Genomic DNA, 17,869 nt, shown 5'->3' with positions numbered 1-17,869 from the left:
TTGGCCCATACTTACCGCACTGGGTACGCGTGTTGGTGAGCGCAGCTTGGGATGTACTTATTTTAGATTCCGAGATGCCAGAATAGGTAGAGACAGAAATGACATGAGATAGAAACGAAGACATGCTGAGCTGACCCCAAATAAAATTGGGATACGGTCAGGAGGAAGTTAATGACGATTGCTAAAACAGCATTCTTGAACGCTGTTGAGTTCGGAGTATGAAAGATGAAAGCTTTAGTAGAGCATCAATTGATTTGTGCTGCAAAGTAATGTGACAAAGTAGGTAAATGATAATGATTATGATCATAGTGACAGCTTCATTATCAACAATATACTAATTTAATTCTTCAAGAAAGTTTTCTAACGTTGCATCCACATAACAATCATTATAATGAATCGCAGTTTGTTATATTTGAAACGCATTGTAAACCTCAATAGCATAACAAAACATGCAGACGTTAATTACACCAATAAAACTCTTACACAAAACAAATCTGCCGTTCGTGAGAAAAGATTAAGCAAACATACTAAAACGTTTTGTTTTCTGTCTACGCTGCATGTTTTTATTTTTATAATTTATGAATACTATGTCTTGATTTATGTTTCTTTATTAAAATGCAAGTTATAGGAGTCATTTACTTAATTAAAATGATGTTCTAAACATTTACAAAGATTGTATAATCTTATATTTTGAAAGCGTCATATCGTTAAATGAGACATTATCTACCGGAGGAGTCATTTCAACTAATTAGGATCTAAATATGAACGACATAAAACTAGATGATAAAGTAGACATTGGTATCTAAGTAGATTGTGATAACGAAGAATGTAACATTAATAATTTAAAGAACAGTCGTAATAAAAGATGTAATGAACGAAACAATGATTAAAATAAGAGTAAAGTTAACAAAAACTCACGTACATAGTGAAGTGAGCGTGTATCGACTCCAATGGCGGTCGGTCACGATCTTTCATTCGGAGACTTCACAACGCAGACCGGTTCGGTCAGTTTTAGATCGGCTGCGCTCGCGCAACGCACGGCGACGGTTCGCCTTACACGCATCACCGAATCATCGTTTTTTAATCACAAAAACATTCTGTATTATAAATAAAACAGTGTACAAGTGTATCAACTACGGTCTAACACAATCGTATCTACAATTTTCAGTTTAAGTTTTTTCGTACTGTGACTTTTTGCATTGCAACTTTGCATCCCGTGTTTGTGCTAAGTTTTTGGTACGGTGAAATTGGTATCGGCGCTGGTCCCAGCATCTTGTGTCGATTAGTACAGCGATTTATCTTGATTCAACAAAAACTGGTAAGTCGATTTATGTATGCGCTTTCTTTATTGTTTTTTTTTAGTCCTGTTGTGTCTTGGATAGCATTATGCATACTTACAATGATATAGGCGTTGGAAGCAAAGACCTTTTATTGGAATCATTCTGGCTTAATTTCCATATCTGATATGAACGCGGTTGAATAAGACTTTCTTGGGGTTTCTTGTTTTGCTGTTTAATAATAAAGCAGCTTGAGGAACCAGACTTGTTTGTAGGGATATACTTGAAGTATAAAGCGAGGTAGAACTTAAAGCATTGTTAGAGCTACAATCGCTTTGAGACACAAAAAAAGAACAATGTTAGTTCATAGATCAAATCATAAGTTGAGCGGACTTTATGGAGGTAACTTTTAATTCCTTTAATAGAACTAAACTATTTGGTATTAACAATGATTCGGTTTTAGAATTTATAAGTCCAATAGTATTCTAATTTGAATAATTGTAGGTAAAAAGTTGTGGTGAAATTGTTATCAGAAATAAATTATCTTCTAGAATCTGTTTATCATTGTTTCACATAATATTATCTGGAAACGTAGTTATGTTACTAGATAAAACTATAGAAATATCAATGCATATGTTTTTAATGAAACTAGTCTCAATCATGATAAACTTAAAATTATTGATGAAGATGTTGTAGCTAACTTTATGGATCCTGTAGGTAGTTTTGATTCTTATAATAAAGACGAAGTAGATGAATCAACAATCAATGAAGAATGGATTAATGAAAACCTTGTTGCTTGATTGAATATGAACAGTGTAGGTTATAACTATAGACGTAGTTATAGGTAAGTAGGTATATAGAAGAATACAGACTTGATCCTTCATGTACCTCAACTGTATTCAAAGGTCAATGACCCATAAAGTACACAGATTCATTCATACTAATCTGATGCCAAATATAAGGCTGTGATTAGACGGTCTGATTCAATAAACTTTTAGTTTTTTTCAAGCCATTAATTTTACTGTAGCTTATAATGACCATGTAGCTATCAAGATTCTATTTGCTAAATTATATTAGGTTAGATAAGATTAAGCAATTTTCGTTTTTAAGTGCTTATAGTAAACTAGTTTATTAATCAATCAACTTGTCTCCGTATTTCTTGGTCGTCAATTAACTTTGATCTTCTGAAGTCAGCTATGTAATGCTTTGCGCGTGTGCAGGAGTGTTTTGTTCGTACTTTTCGACAACTGCGCATTCATTTGTAGCCAACTTCGGGGGTGCAAAGTTAATTGACGTGAGCTGTTGAATTATTTGTAGCAAATACTGAAAACAGAACTTAATATTTAAGGCATTGATATTAGTTAGTAGTCTGTTAGTATCGAATACATGATAATAAATGAATTGGCCGATTTTTTATTATGTTTCACTTAGGCACATTCATGTCAGAACATAGTTAATAAGTATAATAAAATGATTGAAGAATTGTAAAAAAATATTTAAGCAGGTATTACTCCCATCCGAAGACGGGATGGGCAGCTTATTTATAATATTAGTTAAGATAAGTAGTAACAAGTAAAAATAATGTACACTCATCAACAGCTGTCCCGCTAGGAATAGTCACGTTCCACGAATTAAGTGCATTTTGACATGCAATCGTTGTGAGTAACAGTACCGTATATCTATAGGCTTAGAGCATTTAAAAAGCTGGATACGCCATGAGAAACAAATCTGTAAAGTAACCTTAATAATTTAGGTGCGAGAATTCAGAATTACCACCCAGGACTTTTATTTTGGAGATAGAGATAGGAAGAGCAACCAAATGACCCCTCCGCTGTGGGTGCTACAGCAGGAAGTGTCAAACTTGTATTCACTAAAACCCGTCCTACTAAAACGTCCTCTGGAGCCCTATGTTTACCAAGGCTGCAGTAACTCTTTGAAACAATCTTGCAACCCCGGCAGTTTGTAATACCTTCTTTGGTAAAAATCATTCATGATGGTCATTCAAAATCAACTATAACAATAGAAAAACATTGCAATCAATAAACAACTAATAAAAATCGTAGTAAACATAAGCAGAAGATTGCCAAGATCATCACAATGAAAGCCTTGAATGATAGACGACATAAATCTTTGGACGATGTCAGTAATGGTCATCATGCGCTTGCAGATGAGGCTTAGACTCCACAATAACGTCACAGATTACAATAAAAATAAATAAGAGCTAACATAATGTAGGGATTGAATAAGACCAATGTAACTGTCTATACTTACTTTAAGTATAATAATGTTACAAAGCAGAAGAGTATGTTTTGCTTAAACGTTAATTTCTGGAACTAAGTACTGTTCCGCATTGAAAAAATATTTTGGTGTTAAATAGCCCACTTAACAAGGAGGGCCCTTAAGGCCATAGGTGTCTAATATTCAAATGATTACTGAGACCCACAAATGCAAAACTCCTTCCGAAGCATGGAGAAACTCTTCTAGACAAGATCAAGGCATATCCAAGGACCGAACTTGCAAACTTCATCATTTGCTCAACTTCATCATAAATCGACCCGTGCAACTGTGACCTAGCCTCATCAAAGCCATAGCAGACACCAGCCACAAACACACATTCGCAACTTTAACCTTACTATGCGAAGTAAGCATACTTACAATCCGTGTTCATATTGACTCGGCTGATGACCGAGGTCACAAACCTTCAGAGGCCTAGATATTATCAAGCGAGTGAGTTATAAACACGACAGGAGATTAAAGGCTTATTCCTGAGATCATCCGTGAATCATAATTATTTATAAGACAACACAAACATATTGTCGTATTCGCCTACGCGATTTTGTTACTTGGAATTTGTTTAGATAGCCTTAATATTGCTTGCTAATTGTAACAGTAGTTCGGTAGTTAGGATGTCCGGTACAAAAGTTTTGGTTGAAAACTACAGTCAAATCTATAGGTAATTTTTATTAAAAATTACTTCTGAAATATAATTTGGTGTTTATAATTTGATGAATACATTATGGTTGGTTATAGTTTGGTTTGGCATTGTTGTGGAACAAGAATTTCAATATAGTCTTAGTACTTTGTTTTATATGATAAGAGATAAACGGGACACCTAGTAATTTTTGAATTTAAAAAGGTTCACATCTCATTGTCATCAATAGGGTACGAGACTGACTTCAGGGCCACAATCAAAATGATAGCCTAGTAAAACTTCTTAAGAAACACACAGTAAAAATCATCAGTTAAACTATCAAATTAGTTCTACCTCCTTAATTACAGTCGTGGGAACAACAAAACTTGTTCGACCACCAATGAACCTAATCAAAATAGATACCGTAACGACCAATTAGTTGTACGTACAAAAACTCTTAATAATTAAGAAACAAATTAAGACAGATATAAACCAAACATTCGGTGATATATGATATGTGGAGCTCGTGGTTAGGTAAGTAGCAGCTGGTTGCTCGATCATAAGGTTAAGCAACCATCTTGCTATGACAAGTTCTTCAGTGTTTCTGAAGGCATGTCTTTGGCAGTTTTTGGAGACATAAATTGGGGCATGTCCTTGGCAGTTGTAACGGGTAGCCAGACACAAGCTGGAAAGACTGGTACCCAGAGTTACAAGGGGTATCGGGTGGCAAAGGTCACTGGGTTGAGAAGGTCCGAAAGACTATCGCTCTTTGAAAAATCTCAGCTGCATCTCTTTGGACTGGAAGCTACTTAGGACCTCAGACTATTAACTACGGACTCCAGTTTTTTTCAAACGAATTGTGTATCCTCGAAGCTAAATCGTCCAGCAACTCCTTTAGGAAGTTTTTAATTTCATTATCACTTAAAACTAGATAATAAAATATTTTAAATCCACATTAATGTCTCTTTGTCTGTCTATCTGAGCTAGTGATATACTCATAAATTAACGTTTAAGTACGGTGTTTGATTACAAAAGGAAGAGGAAACATCGGGACATTATTATTTTTATACCTCTGGTGGTCAATGAATCCGATTGTCTCTTATAAGTTATAAGGAAATATCTTTAAGACAGAATATTATATTGCTGTGCTGATTTATACGTGATTAAAAGTTTTAATGTAAAAAAATCACGTCATCATCTTTACCCAACTTTTCGCACGCACCCACTTAAAATCCTGTAACCTGTAGTTTGAAAAATATTTTTTCTTTTCGTTTAACTGTTTTGCCTTCTCAGACTAAACGAACAAATTCACTTTCAAATTTAATTCTAAGACATAGGTAATTGAGGATAATTAAGAATTACAGAAACCCAATGAGCACTCGAGGAAGGAAAAAATTATCTTAAAAAACAAATCAATATCAGAACCGTTGGTTTATTTCTTAGTATTGTTTTACTTGCAATCTCAAGACTTCTTAGAAAGATATCGCGTTAATACAATAGCTTTAGTTTACGTTGAGATCAGAATAGACTGTTATTAAATTGTTTAAAATTAACGGCCTCTTGTTACAGTGGTGAATATGAACTATTCAGTTTATTTGTGTTTCTAGGAAGTCTACTAATTCTATTGTAGCATTTTCATACCACTAAGCTCCGATACTCGATGACCTAGGTCTAAAGCGATTACTGCTGAACTAACCTCTTTTGTAAAAAAATGAGGCGATTCGTACCTGTGTACGCAATTATGAATTTGTATTATGGTATGTAATTCCTTAGTTAGAGAAACAACTTTCGGGTATCAAAGATTTTTGTAGACTTGTATACAATGGAGCTAAAACTACATAGAATTTAGAACTTACCACGAACACGAACTTAGGATGAGAGAGACTTGAATATTTCGCAGGTGTAGGTAGTTATTGTTGATTAATTCTGCTGGTCCAATGTTAGCTTTCTACTGACATCAGGACAGTCAAAATATAATGGCAATGGAATAATGATTGACTTCAGACACGGTTAGTTGACAACTGTTACATATTTTTCAAAGATTACATAACAGCAGTTTTAATCAAAATGTCTGTCTTGATTGATTAAATTCGAATGGAAGTGATTACTCCTGTACTTCGTATTATCCTTAATAAATTTCCGCTCATTTTTGCGGATCCCTTCCAGGGAAGCATAACATTTTTCCTCATACGTTACTCAATTTATTAATAACCAGTCCAAGTAAAAGATTGATGGCTGAAGTTAAAAATTACAATTAAGTGAAAGTTAAATGAAAACGGGACTTGTAAATCACAATTAAATGCCAGTAGTCGAGTTAAGTGGTATGGTGACATTACTTAAAATCGTGCCTGATTGAAGGTAGCGAGGGCAAAGAAATTGTAGGTTCACGTAATAATATAATCGGTAAAATAAACTATGAAATTAATTTAAATTATTTTCGAAGCTTGCAGTAGTTACTGGAAAAGGTTTAAAATTAGTTTCTTCATCTTAGAATTCTGATTCACTCAAACCGCAGAAAACGACAAAATGTTTTTATACATAGACATTTACAGAATAAAAACATTTACACAATATATATTAAAAAGTAAACTAAAACTAGAAAGCTTCAATTAATTGGATCCTCCTTGGATCACTAATCCTTCGTCCTAAGTAATAGCCAGCCTTTTGGTCACGAGAAGCGTCAACCAGCTGCCTAGATAGATCTCTTTTATACACAAAACCTATTAAGAATCTGTCATACTCTATAAGTAAGATAACAAACAAACGGTATAATTATACTAAACAAATATTAGCTGCGTGTGGGAGTCGAACCGGCACGTAAATGATGAATGATAATTATGTCACGCGTGGTTAATGGAAAAAAAATAACTCTCTGTTAAAGTTTGTTTTTTAAACTTGATGAGGCCTTCGTGTGCTATGTAGGCGTATGAGTACTATGTTTTATATTAATGTATTAACCTAACCCAAGAAACGATAGTTTGTGAGTTTTAAAAAATCTGAAGCCTCTGAAATTTGAATGTCTTTAAAAGACAAAAATGCTTCGCCAAAAATTGCTTCACTGATTTTCAAGCAGTTTTGATCAGCAGATTGAGTGAATTATATGGAAGATTTAGGGTTCGTTGTATAAAAAAAAGCCTTAGGTAATCAACGAGATACGTTCAATGTCTAAAATTTTATAATTTAAAAATTATGACTATTATATTAATATGATGAATTTGTGAGATTTGTTCAACCAAAGTTGCTTGACCGATGGAATTGTATAATGTAACTTATTAAGATATAGACACGGCAACTTATAATTTGTACTTTGTAACATAATGAAATGCCCTATCTATTCCGTGGGCGTTTTATAGACAGCTGTAAGTTTATCAAATGCATAGGCTGCAGCATCCGCTTGTTATATCAATATTGTAATTTGTATCTGTGGTCATGTGCCATCTGTCATTTATTTAACTTACTATTAGGTAGGTTGAAAATATAGGTGACAATTTATCTGGTCTTGGTCTTCCTGGTGTCCTAATTGAGCTCAAATATGTTAGGTATGTTTCATTTTTCTTGTAAAAGTAAAGTGGTAGCAAAAAAAAACTTCTACCAGCAAGTTGATCATCCTTCTCTTAAAACCCATATTTATTATTGACTAGCTGTTTTTTCGCAGTTATACACGCGTCCCAGGGAATTACCGCCCATACCTAAATAAAATATATCCTATGTTACTAGGGAATAGTGAAGTTACTAGGAAAAGTTAAAGGATAGTTAGCGGTAATGGGATCGCTCCCACAAAGGTTGCATATAGAAAACACACAGCTAAGTAGGCTATACTAAAAAAAATCCTGTGACGTCACGGCGGCCATGACAGTGGGAGCGGTTGAGCCTGTCACAATAATTACCACAAATAATGTTATAGTGACAGCGATATGGACAAATAGACACGCAGGAATGTAGACCTATGAAACGTTAGAGAAGGCATGTAATATTTTGATGTTGGTAAGGCAAATCCCTTTCATAAAAGGAGAAGAGAAAGGGTACTCATTTCGATATCGATATTTTTTTTTATTTCTACATCAATGATTTTTGTCTTTAAAATGAACATGCTTTGCTAAATAAATGAATCCGGTACAATGTTACGCCGTGGTTGTGACATAATATGTGTTTAGTTGACATTTATCATTTTGAAGATGAAATCATAAGTCAGCTAAAAATGTAAGGAAATGTAGGTTAGAAACTACATATATTAGTACATAATACAATAGGTACAACAAGGCACAACTACACATAATACAATAAGTAGGTAAATAAAATGGTCCTCTAGCATGATTTTGTACTGTACTATCTATAACATTCTTAACTCTACATTCCATCCAGCAAATATGCAGATTAGCGTATAGTTCACGTATGTAGAGTACGGTCAGCAAAAAACTCTCATTACCAACACTCGTCCGACGTAACGCGGGCGCGTTTTTGCTAACGGTACACAGAATAAATTATAAGCTATTACAATCATTTAAGATAATCATCTTGCATATTGATAATGAGTTAAAAAATTGTACAAATACTATATGTTATGTGTGGGTATATTAATTGTTAGATCAAATGTTTGGACATTTGAAACCAGCCAAGTGTTTCGTGGTTAGAAAACCAGTCAAGTAGACATTCTTTTGTATGCAAACCTTATCTTTAGACAGTTTAACTGGCATTTTGACAATGGCTGTACCTATAATCTCGACTTAAAGGTCCCTAAAAACCCTATGCCTAGTAATAAGAATAAAAAATTAAAGATGACTCTTTTTATCTAGATAGGATAGCTATATCTGGCACAAATTATAAGAAGCCCTTATCTAGTAGATAGCATTAACTATTAGATAACTAACCGATACTTTATCGGTACTAGTGTAACTGGGGCTCAATATGGATAATTTCTTTCGTATAAAACATGGAATGCAACAAAATATATCTTAGACACCAATGACTGTGTTTCGGATGGCACGTTAAACTGTTGGTCCCGGCTGTCATTGAACATCCTTGACAGTCGTTACGGGTAGTCAGAAGCCAGTAAGTCTGACACCAGTCTAACCAAGGGGTATCGGGTTGCCTGGGTAACGGGGTTGAGGAGGTCAGATAGGCAGTCGCTTCTTGTAAAACACTGGTGCTCATCTGAATCCGGTTAGACTGGAAGCCGACCCCAACATAGTTGGGAAAAGGCTCGGAGGATGATGATGATGAAAACATGGAATGCAATGAATGTGATGTTATCAAACAATCTCTTTACTGATAATAAGTTCTGTTCAATTATTTGACATCAAATCCAAATACACTGCATTTCTAGAGAATTATATTATCTTAATTCTAAGTAATTATCGTTTAGTAGGTATTTACATTAAACTTATCTATGTTTTGTGTACTAAATCGAAATTATATAGAGGTAAAATCCAGTTTTGAATAACCTCAGTAAGAATTATAAATTCAGAACTAGTTATTTTGTAGTCGACTCCCTCGTTGGTCTAGTTGTCGCAAGTGCGGCTGCTGAGCACGAGGTCTCGGGTTCGATTCCCGAGTCGGGCCGAAATCGCTTTGTGGGTTTTAGAAGACTTTCACAAAGCAGCCCGGAGCCTGGAAGTTGGTGATTGATACACCCGTGCATCGGAGAGCACGTAAATGTCGGTCCTGCGCCTGATCTCTCTCCGGTCGTGTCGGATTGCCGTCCCATCGGGCTATGAGAGTGAAGGAATAGGGAGTGCACCTGTGTCTGCGCAAATGCTTGTTCACTATAATATGTCCCGCGCAGTTGGCTAATCTCCTAACATGAGAACAGCCGCCGTAGCCGATAATCGGCTAGGAGGACATCATCATCATCATCATCATCATAAATTCTTCTCTTTTGTAAATTTTTAGGGTTCCGTACCCAAAGGGTAAAACGGGACCCTATTCCTAGGTGATAGAGAGTTGAAATTTTCACAGATGATGTATTTCTGTTGCCGCTACAACAACAAATACTGAAAACTAGAATAAAATTAATATTTTAAATAACGGTACGGAACCCTTCGTGCGCGATTCCGGCACGCACTTGGCCGGTTTTTTGAGAATAAAGTGGCCTATCCAATGTAAATAATATTTTGTGTAATCACTGGGAATTTATAGGACACTTTGGTAGGGTAAATCAGGCAGGTACCTCCTATCCTGAATCAGAGATTATTCATATTACGATTATATCTTTTGGCATGGAGCAATCTTCCAAGATATCTGAAGGTGACAGTACTCCAATAATAACTACATAGTACTAATACAATAATAACTATAATTTACATAATTATATATTAAAAGCTTTATATTTTATAGCAGTATGTAAACATTATTACCAACTAGCCGTTTTCCACGGTTTCACCCGTGTCCGGTAGAAAATACTGCCCGTACCGGGATAAAATACAGCCTCTGTTACTTGGGCAGACTGTAGCTGTCCAACAGTGAATTTTTTTTGCAAGCGGTTCAGTAGTTTCGGAGCCTTTACGGTACAAACAAACAAACAATTATTTTTTTCCACTTTATTCTATTTATGTAGATATAGATAGCGGTATAGGTATCCATATTATTACCTACGACACCCACGTTGACGAGAAAACATCGTATTTGGTATTTTGCGCTAAAAGCTAACATTTGCTTTGGTTTGTCGCCATTTACTTTGTTAAGAATTCGCGGTATTTTGTTCGCAGACTAGTAATTTGTAAGGTGAGATGATGAGTTATCGGCTAGCAATAAAAAAAGTTTTCATAATCAATACTAGATTTTTATGTGGCAGGACCTCAAAACATTTTCGATTCGTATTTCGATCGATTTTCGTATTAAGAAATAAAAGTAATATAAGGAATCAAAAAACCATTAAGATTACAATGCCAGTTTTTAATTAAGAGTTATGACAATTTCCATATAAATTAATTAAAAGGTTCACTAAAAATATATTTTTGAGAAACAAAACTCCAAAATCGATACGCGATTAATTTAATTATCATAAATTAAGTTCGGCAAACACTTGATTTTCGATTTAATTGATCAATAAATTGTCTACGTTTAATAAGTGGCCGATAACTGGGTGATTTACCTTACTTATTTGGTCAGTAATCTTTAAGCCAGACATGAAGGCAAATAGATAATAATGTCTCGGTTACTTTGAGTAACTTTTAGTCAATGAGTTGAAGTTCAAAAATTTCTTTGCTTAATACTAATAGGTATAGTTCGGCCATTCAGAGAATGCGTTCCTGACACGTCGCGATTGAACTGACGACGTAATAACATTCATTGATTATTGATATAATAATGTTGTTTTAATGCTCCTCAATTGTTAAAACGGTAAACAACCAGCAAAAATATTTTTATCGTAACTGCAACGCCATTGCAAAGTTACGTCGTCAGTTCAATCGCGACGTGTCAGGAACGCATTCTCTGAATGGCCGAACTATAAGACCTATTGATAATGGATTGGTGAAGGATAATGGTACCTATTGGTAGATCCCCAAACAAAGAAAGGCCATAATCATCTCCAGGGTTACATAAATGTACTTTGTTGACTCAAATAAAACTACATTTGAACTTATTAATCTATGTTTACTTGGTGTAGCGAAATAATAATGGCTGCAAGTACTAGGAGCCGGAGTTCCTTCAATTTGGGACCGCTTTTTTCTTCCTAAAAGGATTCAGGACACAGAAACTGGGACGGGATGACTTTATGTGAAATTAAACCCCTAATTTAACCCCTATATTTATGTACGTCTATTTATTAGTTTTCAATTCTGTTAATCTCTAGTTGTCTTATACATGTCTTTTTAATTAAATAATGCACCTACCATGTTATCTCTGCATCACCATTAAGGTAGACTGGAGAGAATGTCTATGGCATTAAGTCCGCCTTTGTAATTGTTTGATTGCATAAAGTTAAATAAATAAAGGGGTAAAAAAGCGCTCGAAGCCACGGGACAAGTACTAGTTTTGTAATAAAAGGAACACAGATCCGTAATAAACGAAAAGGCATCAAAAGGAGAGTAAACCTCACCGTTCGACCGATATTCAAGAATGCGGCCGTACAAAGAAAAAGTATGATTTAACATACAAAGTATTCGCGGTATATTCCTTTGTCTGATACTGTTACTGATAAGAGATAAAGAATGTGTTTGTTTGTATGTGGTAGTGTCATGGTTAGATTTGTTGTTGTTTTGGTATGAAAGTCAAAAAGTCAAATTTATTTATTGCAAACATAGCTAGTAGATTAACGCGGTTTTACTCGTATTTTGCACGGAAAAATTATGTATTTGCTCTATTTTGGGTTTTATATTCTGGTTGTTCTAGATATAGGTTTAGCCGTTTTGTTAGATTTGTATTAAAATTAAAGTAACCATTTACTCAAAAATCCTTCAAATTAAATTTTCACTTCACAAGACTATAGACAGAGTATTATGGACATACCTTCCTGCTCTGTGGGACCTAGCAATATTCAATATTTTTTTTTTGCAAAACTATCACTCGATAAAATCAATACCCAACAGTAGAACATAATGAAAACATAATGACAGCTACGCTTTAATACATTCACACAACAAAAGATGTTTTATCTTTATAAAAAGATACAAAAGATACACAATAGAACGTGAATGAATGCTCGTAGTTTAATTACTGGTATATGTGCTGTGTCAGCGGTGCGCATGCGCAATGAATGGTGCTTAATTGTACCTTTTGATGATTTGTATAAATATACGACAGTTGTGTTAATTGATGTTAACGTGGGAGAAAGTAATAGGTACTTGTAGCTTGAGTTAGTGGGAGTTGGAAGATTGAAAACTTTTTATGAATAAGTTTTATGAAGTATGAATAAGTATATACTTTCTGGCTTGCGTAATTAAGTCTATTATAAGTACGTTAATAATTTTCTGGAAGTCGTTCTATTTTCATTACAAATTGCAAAAATATTATTTATGTTTATTATACTAGTGTCTCAAATGTGTTGCCGGGTAAATGGGTTGAGGAGGTCAGATAAGCAGTCGCTCCTTGTAAAACACTGGTACTCAGCCGCATCCGATTAGACTGGAAGCCGATCCCAATATAGTTGGGAAAAAGGCTCGGAAGATGATGATGATACTGGTGTCTCAAATTTTCCTTTCAAAGTATATTGATAGAGAACATCCAAATCAAACTGGTGGCCTTCTAATACAATTTTGGCACATCCACAATATGCCAATAGCATTTACTTATAAAGTGCATTACAATATGTCACACAATATAGAAAATGAGACGTTACATATTCTTGGCAGGGAATCCAGCCGCATTCTGTGGTGAACAGGACAGGCTATTTTGGGGGAAAAGCTTTAGTCTGTGTAATTGTGAGGGAAAAGGAAATTCAGACTTATTTACCTATATTTACTTACTTGCTATCTTAACAGGATACATAGGTAAAATGCAACAACAGATTATTCTTGGGTAGGTACTTATTTTGTACGGTATCTTCAATGACTTATTTGGAAAACATATTTAGGACAAATTGTTGAATTAGTTTTCCTTTGAGAATAATAATAAATATGTAAAATGTCAACAGTAATTTTGAAATGTGCTATGTTACTGGAGGAGTTAAACCAATTTTGTTACTGGAATCAATAATTGTAACATTGTTATCACAAGTCCTGTTGTGCCATACCAGCACAGGTCCTTTTTAATTTTCAACGTAAGCCTTAGAGAAGATTTTACATTGAAAAACTGACATAAAAAAGCATTTTACACATACCTATACAAATACGTACCTTTTACTAATTAGCAATGTAAAATACCTACGATTTTAATGTGTTTCTTATAAAAAACTGGCAGACGCATAAAAAAGTTGACAAATAGCTGCTATTAGTCGTATTACACTAGAAGAAAATCACACGTAGCGAAATTATCTCAACATTTACCTACACGTTATTAACTAACGTTTATACAGCACGGAAGTTAGCTTTGGCCGCACATTGGACCCGCTAATCGGCTAACTTCAGGATTGCAAAGATATGTATGTCAGCGTCAGTGGGTAGGTGGTACCGACTATATTCTATTTTCTGGTTAATCCGCATTTTTCTTAATGTTTACGAGTAAGTACATATTATTTTCTACTACAATGGACGACAAAGGATATTGCAAGTTTCTGTTAGTGAATAATTTATACGTTTTTTACTCAAAAAGGAAATGGATAGTAAACACTGTTCTCTCAAGTCAATTTAAAAAAGGCAAATGATTAAAAAAACATCTCATTCACAAATTTCATATTCAAATATTTTGTCGCTTTAGGTAATAAAATAAAAGTCTCAATTAATTACCAAGATGAATACATGTATAAAATTAAACCTTCCATTAAAAGTGACACGCATAAATAATTTATATTAGAAAAAAAATCAATTATGTTTAATGATTATGTAAATTTCTTGTCACTTTATTGTGTTTTTCATATAAAAAGTATACATTAATTTAATTTGCCTAATTATTAAGTGGTGGTTTCGCTGCAGGGTACCCTTTTAACGGTTAAGTGAAAAGAAAAGAACTGGTTTGTTTACACCAATTTAAGAAAATCACACTGTAAAGGCAGGCATTAATTAAGGTGTCAACTTAACTTGCAATTAAGTATTTTGATTACCCATGGTTTCATCCAACTCTTGAAAGAAGTATGTCACAAATCCGTATCAATCCATTTAAGCTGTTTTACTTGCTTTCGTAGGATCCAAAATTATAGTTCTAATTATGGTTAAAATTATGGTACAAAGAATCCCTAGTTGTAATGTACCAACGCAGGCTGCTTATTGCAGTTTCACGCGATTCTCTAGCGAACTTATTCTCATTTCCGAAAATAGCAACCTTTCCAAAAAATACATCACAAATAACGTGGCACACACAACACAAATAACAGTCTAAATCGGCACGTGCTTTTTCAAAATCCATTCAATTTCGTCTAGAATAGCAGAAACACACTATAACTCTATAATATGTATGAGTATTGAATAACAAGTACTTACATTTGAAGGATTACCAACCTATCATTGCAGTAACATTTCCCGCTAACTGAAATAGCACGAGGATAAATATTTACGTCGCTATTTATAGCCAATACAAGATAATTCGTAGTAAATTTAAGCGTGAAATTCACTACCGTCACACTTTTTTAAGCCTGATCTTATATACCTACTTATTGAAGTTTCTGTCACGTGGGGATTAGTATTTTTTCATGAAGAAACAAAACAACACTACGAATGCTACTATTTTTTACTAAATTAGCCATACCATTTATTTAAAAATTGAGTTTGCATTTGCTGACAAACTCTGTGATTAAATTGCACTCTTTCTCTGTATGAAAAAAGACATAGATCAAAAGCAAAAGGCATCTGAAGTGTGTCAGTAAAAAAGTTGATGAAAATGTAGATTAAAAATGTGTAACAAAACTTACATAAATGAGTAAAATTACATACTTTTTCAGTTATCTTAGTTGACATATAAGACAATAAAAAATCAAGGCAGGTCCATAACATTCTTTCATTTCAAAAACTAGCAAAAATGTCACCATACTAATAAATTAAAACAAAGCGAAAAAAATACTAATAAATAACATTAAAGCTAGAGTTATTTATCGATACATAAATTAATGTCAAAATGTAAATCAATTCAACTTTTCAATAAATTTTCGATACCAACATTATATTTCAAAATTAGTTTGTTCTATGTTATTTATAGGCAATTTTATGGAATTAGTTGCGGTATATTTTAATGAAGAAACGATTATAATATTTTATTTGTTTTATTACTTAATTTTAACATAAAATTTAGATCATTTTGAACTCATTAGGTATTTGATACAGATAACTCTGTTTCCTTTAATGGCGATTAAGGCTAATCAAGTAATCTTTATTTCTTAATAAGACAAGAAAAATCACTTTCGGAAATCGGTTTTGGAAAGCTCTGGTACTTAATTGCTCAATTCTTCTAAGTTCATTAACCTTATAATATGGGTTACTTATTAATTATTTTTAGACGTAGGTCCATAGCCATTAGCCAGGAGATCCTTACTATGGAGTAAATAACACTGGCATCATAAGGTCAAGCAACATGGGTGGGATGGGTGACCAATTTGACATGACCAATTTCTCCGTGTTTTGGATGGCATGTCAAAATAGTAGGTCCCGATTGTCACTTTTTAAGGAGAAATGCAAAAGACGTTCCTTGATTGTTTTTCAAAATATAATGTGCAAAACTATTCTAAAAGAGGTAATATCTGTTCAAATCCACAACTATTTGTAATTAGATTAAGTCCTAAATCATTGTTATCGACAAACATTTATCAATATGTCTAAACATTACCTTAAGAACCGGCTCAGCTAAAACAGACATGTTTTACATAAAAGCCTAATGTGCTGTGTTTTATTTAATTTACTGTAATCAATCTTTTGATGTAAAGTAGCCTTTTTTGGGAGTTATAATGTATATTTGTTTAAAACCTTGAAGGAGATATGATAACTATTTAATTAGCTAGTAGTAGATTCAAGTTGGTGTATGTTTGATTTATCTATAAATATCTGATGGGGAAGAATTATAAATATACGAGGTTGTTGTCCAGTCAGAACAGAAGAGAGTTTCAGACTTTTACTAGTTTGAATAGTTTTCGGTTTATTTACCGGAGACCGTTGTGTTCCAATGCTAAATATCCCCATTGGGAGGTGCCTAATAATCACTAGATTTGAGAGCTTTCCCATTTCTTATGTTATGTATAGAATCAAGCACGTCAAGCTACTTAAATCTATAAAATTTTCCCAATCAATATTGTGCTCTATACATTTAGAGATAAAGTTGAAAATATATAGGTATATTTTAATTCTCTGTTTCTTTCTCTCTCCTTAATTTTGTATAGCCTCTCAAATTAAATTATGCCGACATAACTTGACCTCTCATAAGTAGTTTTTAAGTGTTTCACGATAACGTCCTGACACCTTCCTTAACAAATATCTTTCGCGTAAAGTACTTAAAAAAATGTTCGTTTAAAAGCCTTAAATTAATCATTGAGAAACACGACTTCATAAGTACTAGTGAGAAATAAACTACAGAATCATCGACATGATTCGATCGTAGAAATCGATTCATCATTCGATGCTAATGTATTCGAATGGATCGCGGAGTAAGGAAAGATGAGCGGAGATGTTATAATGCAGGTAGGTCAGGTGCCTTTTTCTAGATCAAATTCGTACGGTGGGCATGAACAAAACGATCAGTTACGACTGAACTATCGAGCCTTTGGGGTTCTTTGAGACATCTGACAACGATTTTAGGAATTACAAAAAATTATCAGGTCCAAAAAGGGGTATAAGGGCGAGAACAGTTACGTTCCTCGTCCTTCGCTTAGGAGACTTTCTTAGGAGATTTTCCGTTATGGCACCTCCGCTAGTCATTTTGTTCTCCATGGAATGAATCGATTCGAAAACCTGTTCAATCCGTGACCGCGCGGTACTTTTCTAATAAAGAAATTAAGTTGATTTTTTCTTCAAATATTATTATTTTTATTGTGCTATTAGAGGTTTTAATAATGTCATTAGCATATATTAGCGTAATGATTATGGTAATCTTGAATCGATTCGGTGTAATCGATTTTAATGGTTGTTTTTTGGGTGCCGTTCTAATTTTATTTAGAATAGAGTGTTAA

The 17,869-nt window shown here is 33.9% G+C and overlaps 1 protein-coding gene across 2 annotated transcripts in view; it reads left to right on the top strand.

Annotated features, from left to right (window-relative positions):
* Positions 1-1,022: 1,022 nt before the first annotated feature.
* Positions 1,023-17,869, top strand: part of LOC124640548 (rho guanine nucleotide exchange factor 17) — a 120,652-nt gene continuing 103,805 nt past the window's right edge. For both annotated transcript variants that reach the window (XM_047178341.1, XM_047178340.1), the window contains exon 1: positions 1,023-1,318. The gene's annotated coding sequence lies outside the window, so the exon portion shown is untranslated. The remainder of the gene's footprint in view (positions 1,319-17,869) is intronic.

Source organism: Helicoverpa zea, chromosome 21 (assembly GCF_022581195.2).
Source record: "Helicoverpa zea isolate HzStark_Cry1AcR chromosome 21, ilHelZeax1.1, whole genome shotgun sequence".
Taxonomy (NCBI): domain Eukaryota; kingdom Metazoa; phylum Arthropoda; class Insecta; order Lepidoptera; family Noctuidae; genus Helicoverpa; species Helicoverpa zea.
This window is presented reverse-complemented; position numbering and strand designations above follow the sequence as displayed.